The sequence below is a fragment of the Hippichthys cyanospilos genome, chromosome 20 (assembly GCF_059441005.1).
Source record: "Hippichthys cyanospilos isolate Australia breed blue-spotted pipefish chromosome 20, RoL_Hcya_1.0, whole genome shotgun sequence".
NCBI classification, from domain to species: domain Eukaryota; kingdom Metazoa; phylum Chordata; class Actinopteri; order Syngnathiformes; family Syngnathidae; genus Hippichthys; species Hippichthys cyanospilos.
Genome location: NC_142388.1, coordinates 6659753 through 6675056, shown reverse-complemented (window position 1 = coordinate 6675056; position 15304 = coordinate 6659753).

Genomic DNA, 15304 nt, shown 5'->3' with positions numbered 1-15304 from the left:
ATATATATATATATATATATATATATATATATATATATATATATATATATATATATATTAGTGTGTGTGTTGTTTGTTTTTTTGTATATAATTGGTTTAATAAAATATTAAATATTAAATGTTTCACATCCACAGCAATTCCCGTTTAACTGCTTGGCCATTTATAACGTCTTGCACACATCAGTGCATGCTGGTCAAGGCAAACTAGATGTGGATCACAAAATGACATGGCACATTTATGCAAAGAATCCCTCCATGCAGACATGTGAATGTAAATTCTGAAGACTTATCTTGACAGGCATCCTTTTCTTGGAAATGTGTATGAAGATTCTTTCACAATTTAGCCTGTTGTCTTATGATGTTATCATTAGCATGAAGACAAAATATGACTCTTGGGAAACAAATTTCTAAAGAGTGCTTATCAGAGGTGTACTTTCACCCAATGGTGTCCAAAGTGCAGACTGGGGGCCATTTGTGGCCACATTTTAGCGGACTGCGGCATATACTAAAAAATTCTTTTTTTTTTTTTCCCCTTAACTGCATTTTCTTGATTTTGTAGTTGCCTGCTTGATTGATTGATTTTTACTATGTTTAATGCACTGTTTCCCAAAGAGCATTCCTTCTTTACAAATGCGTCGCTTCTTTTACTCTGAGCAATGCATGTTGCTTGGAAACAGGATGGCAGGTCAAGTTTATACTCCCACTTGATGATCAGACATTTTTTTTTGTATATCTTTGTTATTGTGCTTGGAGTTTGCAGTGGTTTATATAGCCACTCTAATGCATCATATTGAAAGCTGGTTCTTTTAGGTCACTGGTTCTCAACCTTTTTTTCAAAAAAGTAGCTCCTGTGAAATACCTTTATTAGCCAAGTATCCCTTAACCACTGCAAATATTTTTGGGGTTTAAAAAAAAAACATGCCATCAGTGTCTGATTTATTAAAATGTAGACCCTTTCATACTTTGCATTTGTATTGGTCCACAACAAAATAATCAACTTAAAGTGTCTTTTTTCGGATAATAGAAGAAATCTGTTGTCAAAAAGGATTACCTTAATTATTTATCATTTTTGTCCCACAAAAAAAAATCAACGCAAGTGTCAGACATAATTATAAATAAGTATTTGTCCACAGAAAAATATAAAACATAAAGCATCCTGCTTTTTGTGTACAGTAGAGATCTGTTCACATCGATTAATCATTAAATATATTATGAATAAATATTTGTCCACAAGAAAATAACATAAAGTTCTGTTCTCAAAAAGAAATAATTATAAACAAATATTAGTCCACGGAAAAATATGAAACATTTTGTGTACAAATGAATACTGACGGCGTCAATCAAAACTAATTGTTTTCCTATAGCTTTTATATTGGATCTTGTATTGCAGGCGTACCGAAAGAAGTGGCTTAAGGTAATGTGTGTTTTCTTTATGACAGAAGTGGCTTAAGGTAATGTGTGTTTTCTTTATGACTAGCATTAAAACCGAAAGAGAAAGAAATTTCTGTGAGAGGTTGAAAAATTCCTGTGTCACTCCTGATTGAGTGTTCAGATTACGACATTCCGCAATTAGTCATTCTTACCCAAACATGGATGCAGCTGCTATTCACGCTTATGTAAAGTTACATTCTACAGCGCTTGATATTGGTCCTTTCAACCGGCCCCGTCACTTCCAAAGCCCAACGGTGCCATGGAATGCTGCACAGTGCACATCTTTGTAACATGAGCAACCAACCCGGAACATCTTATACAACAATATTTCTCCACGCCGTCTTTGTCTGTGTTTGACCTCACAGTAATCCCAGAGGTAAAAACAGATCTTTGACTTCCATAGTGGCAGTGAATGAGTGTAACCAACCTGCATAATTTTCTGGCTAATTATTAGTCTGTTTCACCCTGCATAAACTAACAATTCTTCAACTTCTTGAAGGGCTTTCTGCATGGATGAACGATTCCATTGCGTGCCTGCTGCTTTCATGTTGTAACAGGACACATGGGATGGCCTCTGCTCCCTCGAGACCATCTGAATGTGTGGTAGCGCAGCAGATGGATTACCTTGTCAATGTGACCCATTCACAGGTGGGAATTAGGACCTGCCCATTGACAGGAAGATGAGATCCACCTCCACAGGTAAAAGCTAACACAATTCCTCCACACTCCCCATCTGTTTGCTAATGACACCTTGTATGGGGCAAAGGGATGTTTTTCAATCTTTTGTTGGACATCGCAAACATATAATCTTCCTAGAAAACTGGTCTAGTGGATCGTTTTAGGGATGGTCACTAGATTGCAATCAGAAGATTGCAATATATATGTATATATATATATATATATATATATATATATATATCACAGGTGTCAAAGTCAAGGCCCGGGGGCCAGATCCGGCCCGCCACCTCACTTTTTGTGGCCCTTGAAATGCTGATTTCACTTCAGGTTACTGACTAAAATACCAAAATTGCAAGTTGTCTTTAACTTTTAAAAATTTGGGGGAAGGAAAACAAACATTTTCTTACTCTCCAAATCTCTTTTGAACAGTTTTTGCCGGCTTCTGATATCAAATCTTGGTAAATGTATGATCAACACACTTAAAATGTATTTGAATTCACAATCATTCCGGCCCTTTGACAGAAACTATCACTATAATGCGGCCCAAAATAAAAATGTGTTTGACACCACTGATATATATATATATATATATATATATATAATATATATATATATATATATATATATATATATATATATATAGGGTCAGTCTTTATTGACCCACAATTGGATTATTTTTAACTTTTCAAGTGTTTTTTTTTTTTCTTTTATATGACTGTTATAAGGAATGCACCGCATTTAGAATTTGGAGAAAAACATTTTATAGCACACAATTGAAGATCCATCCATCCACCCGTCTAAAACTGGTAAAATTGAGTCTAATAGAGCCCAAATATGGGTCATAAAGAGAGTAAGTGCAAATTAGATCAATTTGACCCCATTTTTTTGTGCAAAAGATAGTTGGGTCAAATTGACCCAAATCGGTCAGACCTCTTTTGGTCTACATTTGTGTTATTTTTAAATCGATAGTTTTTAGAGTGCACAGTTGTATCATCCGAAAAATGGAAGTAAATAAATATTGTAAGATTGCGTCGAAGATGAATTTCAAAATTGCATTTGTTTATTCTTTGGCCAAACCTGGCAAGAAGGGAATCATACGTTTGGGTCAAAAACGTTTTGGGGTTATTCATTTAAACCAAAATATTGATTTTTTTTTTTTTTCCACAAAACAAAAGACTGGGTGATTCTGTTAAAAAAAGTTGTTTATGGGTCATTTATTTCAACTAACTTTAATGGTTGGATAAAGATGTGTTGGACTCTTTTTGACCCATTTTTGGGTCATTTTTGACCCAACTGCTTTTAGAGTGTAGGAAAAATAAATCTTAATGGAGGAGTTTTCCCAAAGAACTATTAGAGCCACACTTGTATTGTTTCTGTACAATATTATTATTGCAATATTTTGACTTTACATCCATACAGCTTACTCTGTTTGGGGCTGCGGAAAACTGGAGCCCATCCCAGCTGACTTTGGGCGACACCCTGGCGTGGGAACTAAGTCCGCACTGCCTGAACGGAATTCAGGCAATAGAAACTGTTACACTATCAGTGACTCATGACGTTAATATAAATATATCCCTTTTTTTTTTAACCATTTGTTCTTTTAATGGCACGGTGGGGGTAGTGGTTTGCCCGTCTGCCTCGTTGCTGAGCTAAGTATGTTCAAATCTTGGCTCAAGCCTTTCTGTGTTGAGTTTGCATATTCTCCACGTGCTTGCATATTTCAGCTGCTTCACATTCCAAAAACATGCGTGTTTGGTTAATTATAGACTGTATGGATGGTTGTTTGTTTATATGTGGCCTGCGACTGACTACTGACGACCAGTCCAGGGTTGGCCCCGCCTCCAGCGCCAAGTCAGATAAGATAGGCCCCAGGTCGCCCATGATCCAAATGCAGACAAAATCGTTAGGTGGGTAGAATATCCTCCTGAGACCCACACTTTTCATTTTGTCCACTGTAGTGGACATTTGTTTTGAGTTTCTATCGTTTGGCTCACTGGAGCTACATTACTAAGTCCTAGTGTGCTTAATAGAGGACATCTGGTCTTTCGTGTCTTCTGTTTGAGACAAAATGGACACAAAATTGAGACGAATAAATAGGCTGGTCCTCAGAAAGATAGTAATAGTTTGTGTGGTTCTAACGGTCCTATAGCTATAGCTATGATGGATACTTCTCCATGATTTATGAGCATAGTTATATAAATTATGTTTCACATTAAAAAGCACTGGTGCACTCAAACGGGACCTTGAGGACAAATGTTTGTGAGATAAAACACTGTGAATACAATAAATGAAAGGTGGTAATTGTGGAGGAAATTGGAATTATCTAGTCGGTACTCAACCTCTCGAATTTTATTACCCAACAGTTTGAAGAGGAACATCTGTGAGTTTCGAGGTAACATTTTTAGCTTTGAATATACAAAATTTTCTCACAAGAGATCTCTTCTGTAGTCTACGTTTTCATTTATCCACACCTAAAAGTAGAAACACTGTTCTTCTCTCTTGCAGCGGGGTCATGACCTAATGGATTAGCATCATGCTTTGAGGAAGAGCAGCGGGTGAGGGACTGGTCCTGTCATAGATAAGAACCAAGGTGAATACTGACAATCTGTTTCTGCTTACACAACTACCAAAGACTTGACTTTGAGGTTTTGCTCCGTTTTCTGCAAGCGAGGGAGTTGTGCTAAGCATCTGATGTGGATTATCGGTATATTTAGAGGCTATATCTGAAGGGATGGATGGTATGGGCTAAGGACTGCCCATTTGCAGGACGCCACATGTGGCGTGAGACCGTCTTATCATGTCCTGCTAGTAACAGCAGTTAACTCATTTTTACACTCTATAAGGGTCCTGCATGTTAAAAAGTCCAAATCATTGCCTTGTTCTCCTGAGATCAGCCTAATTAATTTGTGGATACTTATTTAGACATTTAGGGGGTATTTCGGGGTGTTAAAGGGCTCATTCCAATTTACGAGGAAATTCAGGATACGTCACCAAACGCGTCACATTGAGACTAGTTCAGAACCATTAACCCCTGGGTGTCTGGGGAATTTTCATTAGCCTGGTTTTATCATCACCCAACTTGGGCTGACTTTGAAAGGGTCGTAACATTGTAAAATGTAAATGTATATTCACTTTCAACCTCTCAAAATGTTCAGTGGCATCAGCCCTATCCACACATACATTATTTTTTTTATTATGACTCTTGAAGACTTGCATTATGGGATTGCAGGCTAAGCCAATCATTGAAGTCATTAAAAGGATTACAAATGTCATAAATTGGCTGCCAGCGCCACCTGGTGTTTCTGGGGTGTCAACACAAAACTTTCTATTGTGCCCCGTTCGCCAGTTGCCATTGAGGCAGGGGAAATTCTTGATAAAACATTAGGTTTTCAATTTGTCCAAAATCGACAGGATTCCCAATTTTTAATGGCAGTAAATGAGCCTGACATGGGCTAAATTTGACACCCAAAGGGTGTCCCTCTCGACCTCCCATTTGCAAGCATTTAGACTGGACAGCAGAATGGCATATTGAAAGTCGCTATATTTTGACAATCTCTGCAATAGTTTTTGGTCTGATTTTCCTATCAAAATATCAAAAAGCCTGAGTTGGGTCCAAATTTCGACAAGGGTTAATTTTGTATAAAAACAATTTGAAAACATTTTAAGATTAACTGCCCCTTGGCTTGCCGACATTCGCCAACGTTTGCCCTCGAGTGGGATTAGGACCTTTGGATGTTGACCGGCCCTCTGGAATAAATTGCGTTTGACCACGCTGATCTTTTCGAGCTATGTTAAAAGCAAAAACATCACACATATTGCACACAGTAAGCAATTCACTGTTTGTTCTAATGTTCTAATATAGCCTCATGAGAACGGTACCTGCTGTAGTCCTCCATCTCGTAAGAGAAATCCGTTCCAATGCATCACGCAAGATATTTTGAATGGCATTATTGTCATCTACTTGCTTAACTGGCTAACATGTTTGTCTGTGGGTAGGGCCGCAAAGTTAATAGCATGCAAATATGCATTTCCCGTTTGTTTGGGAAAGTCTTCCTCTTTGAATAGCAACATTTCACGCAAGCCGGCTAGCTGACTGTCTGGCTGCTGTACGCCGGACGAAACCTGAGATTTCTGCGTGACGGCAAACAAATGCATACAGTACCACCAGTGGAGCAGAACATAAGGGTATGAAAAAGATACCACTGTGTGTCAATGGTGACTCCGTGTCTCCGCTTATCTCAGCGGAACTGCCGTTTCCACACACTTGATAGCTCAGTCAACCATGGGAACCAAAAGGGCAGTAAACTTGCTCGTTGACATACTGCGTTCTTCACGTGCAGCAATGCTAAGATCGATACATTAGCAACAAAGGCATTAAATAGTGATGTCATCATGTTATTTTGTTTTTTTTGACGCAACTTTCGCTTTATGTCTGGACAGTTCTCGAATACCTTCTTGAGGTCATCGATTTTGACCCGTGCGTGGCAAAATTGTACAAACGTTTTAAAAATACTTTGTTTTATAAATAATACATACATTTGTGTTGATACTGGATACACAGTACTGTATATGTATATTCTAAATAAATAAATAATTTAAGTAGGTGTATTGCCCCATTTTGTGATCAGATTGGTGATCAGTATTGAAACTCGCTAATTGGCGATTCTGACACCTAGAATAAAAAATCCTAGATTACACAATATAAAAAATAACGATTTAGTTAGGTCTGTAACTAATTTATCAATGGTAATCTGTTAATCTGACACCCTTTTTTTTTTTACAGTACACAGGCAAATTTTGACTTGTGAGCCTTAACTTCTCTTAGCTCGTCTACGGAGTTTTGCTTTATACTGTATGTTAGCATTACGCTATCAGATATATATAAAACCATCCATTTATCTATTTTCTAGAGCGGCTTATCCTCCCAAGGGTCAGAGGCTTGCTGGTGCCAATTCCAGCTGGATTGGGTAGTAGGCGGGAGACACCTTGAACTGGTTGCTAGCCAGTTCAGGGTGTCCCCCAAAGAGACAAACAACCATTCACGCACCCAATCACACCTAAGGACAATTTAGTATGTCCAATTCACCTGCCGTATATGTTTTTGGGGTGTGGGAGGGAGCCAGAGTCCCCGGAGAAAACCCACTCGGGCTTGGGGAGAACATGCAAACTCCTTACAGGTTGGGCGGAGCGAGGTGGATTTGAACTCGGAGGCGGACTGTCAGGCGGACGTGCATATACATCTGAATCAATGAAACGTATAGGGTACCTGGAGTTGACACTTGTGGGATACCCAAAATAGTTGGAGAAGTTAATGCAACAGCTTCACTTAATTTAGATTCCTTTTTTTCTACAGCTCTATAAAACTGTGGGAATGTAAGAAGATAAACAGTAGAAGGTTAAAAATTAGAGTAATAAACTTCTACAGACAGCTATCCATCTACATTGAAATATTTTTATCTTAGAAAGATAAAAATGTTGTCTCTGACTCTAAACAGAAGTTGAAGTTGAAAGACTTTATCTGTTTATCATAAGCGTCCCCTTATTGTCAAGTGGTAATCGCCTCACAAAATAATAAGTGCAGAAGAAACAATATAACACTGTAGTGAAGCGGAAGGAAAGGAGGGGAAAAACATCAAATTACAAAACAAAGCCGCTCTATTATTTCATTCTTTCACACCACAATTTTGTCGTACATGCTATTGTACTAAAGAGGGGAAGGGCGGTGTTAGCCAGGAAACATATATCAATGATGCTGAAACCTACAACCCTGAGGTCACCACTCAAGGCCATTTATTATTCAAAGTTGAATTCACCCACAGGGAGGATAAACTGCTTTAAAGTCCAAGTAGTGAGTGGCGTTAAGGTCATTTTTTTGTCTTTTCTCCCAACCCCAAATTATCAACTAGATTTTGTTCCGCCGAATTATTACCGCAATTACCCTGCTGAGACATGAGTACATTAGCATGAACTCCAGAGCCGCTTATCATTATCACATGGTTAAGACCATGATGCCACCAAACATACACAACATGCACACACACACACACACACACACAGGCGAGTCCCCAAAAGATGGATAAAAGAGAACGGGCCCCGTCACTCGTATACGTAGACACGCTGAGATCTGAAAAGAGGCAAGCCATGAAAAATGGATGAGAGAAGAAATCCACTTCACCTCCCCCTTGGAGGCTGGCAAACCCCCCACGGCGCACCCACTTATCATCTCTTCTCCTCCTGCGCACAAAGACACACACACACACACAGTGTGGAAACAGATGGAAAGACTAAAGGTGTACGCCACGCTTCCATAAGTCTTATCGTCATATGATTACACTACAAAATTTTGTTTCATAGGTTCGGAATTTACATGTTTGTGTGAATATTTTCAATTTGTTTCCTGGTCCGTCATTTACAGTTTATCGTGCCCAAACTATAATCGCCTCTCTCATCTTCACTTCCGTCGCCCCCATAAAAAAAAGAAAAAATTAAACCATCGTTATTTCCATTGCTTCCTACAAAACAAACCTCCATCTTCCTGAGGTAGTCCTCCACTAAAGTAAACAGACAAGGCTGAACTTTAAACCAACAGCTGCTTGACCCTTTACAACAGAAACCCTCCAAAAGGGGGGAAAAAAAAACAAAAAACAGCAATGAATGACATACCTGTCAAGTTGATTCTGGAAGTGGAGCACGTGAGTTTTGAAAAAGTGAAGCAGAAAATAAGATGGCCCTCAAAAAAAAAAGAGTTTGTTGTAGCCAGTTCACAGTGGTAACTTACTATATTTTAAGTCCTATACTCTGTAAAACCACAGCAATTTTGTCCAAATGTGCCCACAGTACCATCTCTTGCTGCATTTCTCTCTTGTGCTTTGTAATACTCATACTCATTCAATAGTTCTGGTACTAAAAAAAAATAAAAAGTTAAATCAACTTAAAATAATGCCGTTATTGTAGGATACAAAAAGTCTAGCTAACGGCTTGAAGTCCGGCAATGAAACTGTGTTGGCATTTCCTGACACATCTGCTCATGCCCCACCCCCTCCCCCACATGTACATCTCCGCAACGCTCTCTCACTCACAGCCACAAGCGCACCAAAGTCATGAAGAGTTGTTGCCAAAATGCCCTTATATAATTCCATGACTCACTGATGTATAATGATGAGCAGCGCTTTAGTTTCAAGCAAAAATGCCTTCATTTGGAGCTTAAAGGATCGAGTATTAACAGGATGTTAGACTGCTTCAGACTCCACGTTAGGACTGAGTGGGGGAGTGTCATTGCAGTACATCGGGTAGGCGTCACTGTAAAGCGACCGACTTTTGGGAAGGTGAAGCGCAAAGTGGTGAGGGACGACTGTATCTTTTCAAAATGCAAATAGTTTGAAATTTTAAATGATTTTGGGGTTATCGAAGACAAGAACATTTCAGGCCCTGCATTAAAAAACAACCAAATGAATATACAGAACCAAAACAGGGACAGTCTGTTGTATGGTCACTATTTTTTCAAGAGGTTTATTTGAAATCACTTATGTCAAATTTGTACACTTTGTTTGTTGACACAAAGCCAAAAGTGGGTGAAACTATTTCGCTATCTTTAATCGCAACAGTGTAATAAAGTAAAATTTGTAGCTCTGCATATTTAGAAAAGCTTGAGAGCACGTAAAACAAACATAGTAGCAATGTGTATTTTTAGAATATTCTGCAGGCCACTTAAAAATACATTGAGGGCCTCAAATGGCCCCCGGGCCATAGTTTGGACACCACACGACTGTACTTTTCCAAGTACATGTTTCTCTACTTGCTCTATACTGTTTATTTAACATTTGACTAATAATACATGACTTTCTACTCATTGCTTTGTTCACAGTGGCCTGTGACTTTTTTTTTTAAACTGTAGACTTGCATGAGAAAAAAAATCAAGTTGAAGTGTGGTTTAGAATCTGGTTTGCTTGCGATCTGGTGGGGGAAAAAAAAAAAAGGCAGGCAGCGGCATGGAATGAATGACATGAATTTGAATCAGGAAGCATTAGCAACAATGAGACAATAGATTGGCGTTATTTATTTAGTTCACATGCTATGGGAACACATTTGCATGGGGAGTGATTTTTGTCTTTGATGTACAATAAAAGCGGGAGAATCTTACGTCTCCTGTCATGGCCGTAAGCTTGGAAAATGTGACAAAACAAATTGTTTTTGTCTTGTGTTTGCTTGACTATCTGTATGTTTGCTAGCAGGCTACTTGCAGCTTCGCAAAGGATGTCGGAAGCATGTGCCGATGAGTTTCCTGCAAGGGGGGGATGCCTCGAATGCCAAAGTGAGTCATACGGTAAAAAAAAGACCAATAAATATTACTGTGTGCGCATTTTTTTGTAAATTTGCAGCAAAATGACGTGGCCTCTTTTTTGCCTGTTTTATCTTTTTGTTGAATGCTGCTCACTGTAAATAGTCTTCGCGTCAAAATGACGCTCTGTCGGAAAGATATTTGAGGCGTTACTGGCATTTGCCATTTTGAGGTTACAAACAGTACGCAGTCATCTAGTTTTAGCAGCGGCATACGAATATGTCATCACGCGGCAAAAGAAGGCGCTTTCAGTTACCGCAAGATTTAAGGATTTGAATGATCTTGTTTATGGCGTACAAGTGTGTGTTTAACCCTTGTGCGGGATTTTGGCCATTTTGGGGTCATTTTTTGCTACATCATTTTCATAGTATTCTAGCTAAGGCACAGGCGTCAAACTCAAAGCCCGTGGGCCAGATTCGGCCTGCTGCATTCTTGTATGTGGCCCGCGAAATGCAAATTTAACAAATTTAACAAATTTGCGAGTTGTCTTCAACTTTTCAAAACTTGGAAAGAAAAAACAAATGTTTTTAAACAGTTTTTACCAGCTTCACACAAATTGTTTTGATTTCAGTCATACCGACAGAAACTACAACGTGGTCCACGATAAAAATGAGTTTTGACCCTCCCTCATCTAAGGGATGGTACTGTAATAACTTCATGGTCATGCATTTTCCCATGGTCCCCGATCGTATTTTTATGAAGCGATAAGAGCATTGTCTACTTGGCATGATGGGTTTCAAATTGCTGTAACAGTGATCGTGAACCACTATTCATGACTTCCAGCCTATACGATGAACTTAGTGAACCCTAAATTGTAGGCCAGCTTGTAAATATCCCGTGAAAGCACCATATTGCTTACTTTAATGGCCTATGTGATATTCGTGGACCAGCCAGCATATCTTTCCGTTTGTATTAGCATTAGCGTCCGCGTTAGCGCCATTGTTGTGCCCTAATACAATCACTCATTGTATGTTTCAAAACGTGATCTTACCAGACAAATTATTTGCCGGTTAGAAAATGCACTTTCAAGTATCTAATTCTGTAAAAGTAAATCAGAACTGGAAGCGAAACGATCTGGTAATTTAGTCATTGAATCCACTCCTGCAAGCATTATTGAAACAATCAGTAGTTTATAAAGGCTTCGCTGACGCTGACCTTTCACCACTGGATGAATGCCTGTACAGCAAATTATCGAAAACCGATCCGTCGCCGACATATTTCAGTGGGAGCCACGAAAGGCACACCCACATTGTTCCTTCAGTACTCCAAGCCAGGTGTGACACCTTCGGAAGGCACTCACATGCACTTGTTGCTAGGTGTGAAATGTTCCAGTCAACTTAGCAGTTTTGAAATCACAAGTAAAGGATACGAACCAAAATATCTCGCAAAATCCCAACATTATTATTTATCACACATGACAGTTTAAACGTTTGGAAGTGAGTTTAGCAAGAGTCATAAAAGTTGACACGTTTGACATGATTTGCTTTAGTCGACCTCATAAAATGATGTCGCGGGCCGGATCTGGCCCCCGGGCCTTGAGTTTGACACCTGTGGTTTTGAGTCTCAAATGGGGGTACGTCAGATTTGAAAACAGAGTTTCTACAGGTATCAGCAAATCTTATATAATGCTTTTCAATGCTGTGACGGGTGCAGTACGTTTTGATTTTCAAGTTAAGAACAAATCAACTGGAACATGAAGCCACTTTTTACTGAATTGTGGATAGTGAACCCTTTGATAAACATATGCCTTTATTTTTTATTATATCCAAGCACATTTTCTATGATACAATTTCGTTAGTGCTTACTTATCTGAAAAAATTACTTCACATGGGATACACAGTGGGGAAAAAAAGATGGCATACAATTTGATTGGCAGCTTTTCAGCCTAACAGGAGATCATCTAACAAATGCTGTGCCTTGTCGCTGCAATGTTCCCATGCTATAACTCATTCACTGCCATTGACGGCTACAGACGTCAAAGATCCATTTTCACAGTGAATGAGATCATGCGGTTCAGTGTTTTCTATTCATGGCGTTTTGAGTGATTTTTTTTTTTATTAATCAAGTCAGAATTTAGACTTCTAGCTCATCTATAGAGTTTAGCATTAAGCTATCAGACTTTACATGAATTTTGGTGTTCATCCATACATTGTGTTTTTCAGTAAACTTCATTTTGAAATGATGAAAATTTAGCTTGAAACAAGCACACTTCACCTCTAATTTAAATACTTCTAACACGTCTGTTTAAAATAGGATCACAGTATGTGGGAGGTGTGAAACTATTTCTCTATTTTGCAGACCCCACACACACACACACACACACACACACACACACAATCACACGGAAATACGGGAAACAAGATACATATATAGCTCTTTGATTTAAATCTACATGGGAGCTCAATCCATGCAAATTTGCGAGAGAGGACACTCCCTTTCAAATTTGCCATCTGTCATTGTTGGTCGGCTTACCTGGCTGTGTCGTCAAGGGAATGCAAACGTGCAAAATAATAATAATAATAATAATAATAATAATGATAATTTTCTCGCTGTGTATTTACAGTTCGGAGATGAATAGTTGTGTTTATTTTTGCACTTGGTACAAGGTGATTCTCAACCAAGTGAGAAAATAAATAAACGCGTTCACGCTGGTTATCGCTGATGAAATGCAACACACAGGTAGTATAAAAACAGTAAGTCCATTTTAACGTGTTGAAAATTACAGTAGCAAATGCGAATTTGGCATAAGAGGAGAGGATGTAACCCAAATGTGTGCTGCTACTTCAAATCGCATTCAGTTTGAGCACGATTTACTACAAACAGTAGAGGGCGCTCTAAACCGATACAATTGAAGTGTACAAGAGTAAAGTGGGGCTGCTGCACTTTTGAAACCCAAATAAAGTCACAAATCAGAAAAATATGATTGTCAACGAGCCGAACAACTGGCGATTATTTGCCGCACAAATAACAATTATTATTATAAAGTGTGCTGGGCAAATTTGTTTTGTTTTTCCATTTCAAAGCAATACAATTTGAATTCACCAAACAAGCAAAGTATACAAAAATAAAAACATTTAAAACGTCGTTCTTTCTAAAGGTGCTGCAGTGTTGTGTTCAAAGAAAATGGTGGAATCCAAAAATTGTAAACGCTATAAATGTTTGTTTTATTATTAAACAGATTTCAAAAAGGAGCAACAAACAGTGTGCATTTTCACAACGTATACACAGATTCATGCCGAAACATTCACAATTTGGATTAAAGAGTCAAACAGAATTAAAAGTAATTATAAGCTGTCACAAGAGGCGGGTAAATAAAGCCATGGATAAATCTGAGTGTGCATATGTAAGTGCAAGTAGCAATATAGCTAATTCAAATGCATCTTCACTTTTCTATGAAACGCTGAGTAAAAGTAAAAAAAATGTTCTATATTAACTTCTATGTACCCTCAACAGTCTAATTCTAATGAATGTGTTCATGGAATATAGATTAAGTGACAAAAACTGCCCATTTTTAGCTAGCTCAGGTGGCGGCCGTTTTGCTGTTGACTGAAAATAACCCAAAATTGGTAATGAACAAACAAGGCTCACCTGTTTACAAAGTTTGATCACGTGACTTTTGCAAGCTGAGCTGTGATTGGTCGGTATATGAGCTCTCTATGCGGTATATGAGGCGCAGAGAAAATGTAGTTTTAAAGAATAATTTGGAGTTGACTTTTCCTTAAAAGTTGTATTCATACATGCGTTCACATGTAGAAAAATAATGATGCCAGTCAACTGAAGGAAAAAAGAGAAAAGAGGAAAATATGCTGCATTATGTAGCCAACGTGTAATTTGCTTATACATGCTTGATTTTTATTGTGTTAATAAGTTAAAGTAAAAAAAAAAGTTTCTTTTTGTTGGCTCATTCAATGCCAGTGACATTTTTCCACGTTTTTTGAGAGTCTGGACATTTAATCCCCCAAACTTAAGTGTGAAATCGATACTTAAGTACATTAAGGACATGAATTTCCATATATTTACGCATTAAATTTATACATAAGTTTCTGTTATTGAATTTCTGTACTCTTTAAAAAAAATAAAATTGAAATTCGTCCTTGGCATTGAGTTAAAAACGCAGTTAATGCACATATGCTATTATTGGAGATTTGTAATGGTAAAATCAATACATTAATACAACATAGCTTTTCAAGCAAAATAATATTGAAATAAACTCTTGAGTACAATATACATATATTTAGGATGACAGGTTTATTTTTTGAGTATACACTATAAGAAACTCAAACTCAAGGCGTGTGGGCCGAATCTGACCCGCTACATCATTTTATGTGGCCTGCAAATTATGATTTCTGGTTAAAATACCAAATTTGCCAGTTATCTTCAACTTTTAAAGCATTTTTTTTATTCCTAATCGCCCCTTTTGAACAGTTTACTGGCTACTAATTTCAAGCCTGGGTAAAAGTGTGATGATCATACTTAAATGTATTGGTGGTACTGATTTTTTTTTCAGTATAAGATTTGATGCATCTCTTAAAGACTAACTGAATCCAACGATAAAACATTGGAAAAAAACACCGCTTTTTGTGCTTAATATGAAGCCCTTCAAAATCAACTTTTAGGGGGGAGGAAGAGTCGGATTGGTGGGTGGTTGGTGTGGCGAGGTGGGGTTGGGGGGGTTGAGGGTGGGAGGGGGGGTTATTCCCCTCTAATGTCCGCCCCTTAATCCGGTTGGCTGTCAGCCTGCCCCGTGGCCAAGCGCTGAGAGGTTGGCGCAGCTGTCAATCAAAGGCAACGTCCTCTCCTCGGGCTTGTGGCTCCCGGAGACGTTTCAGTCACTTCGCCGTGTGGAGACAGCTCGGA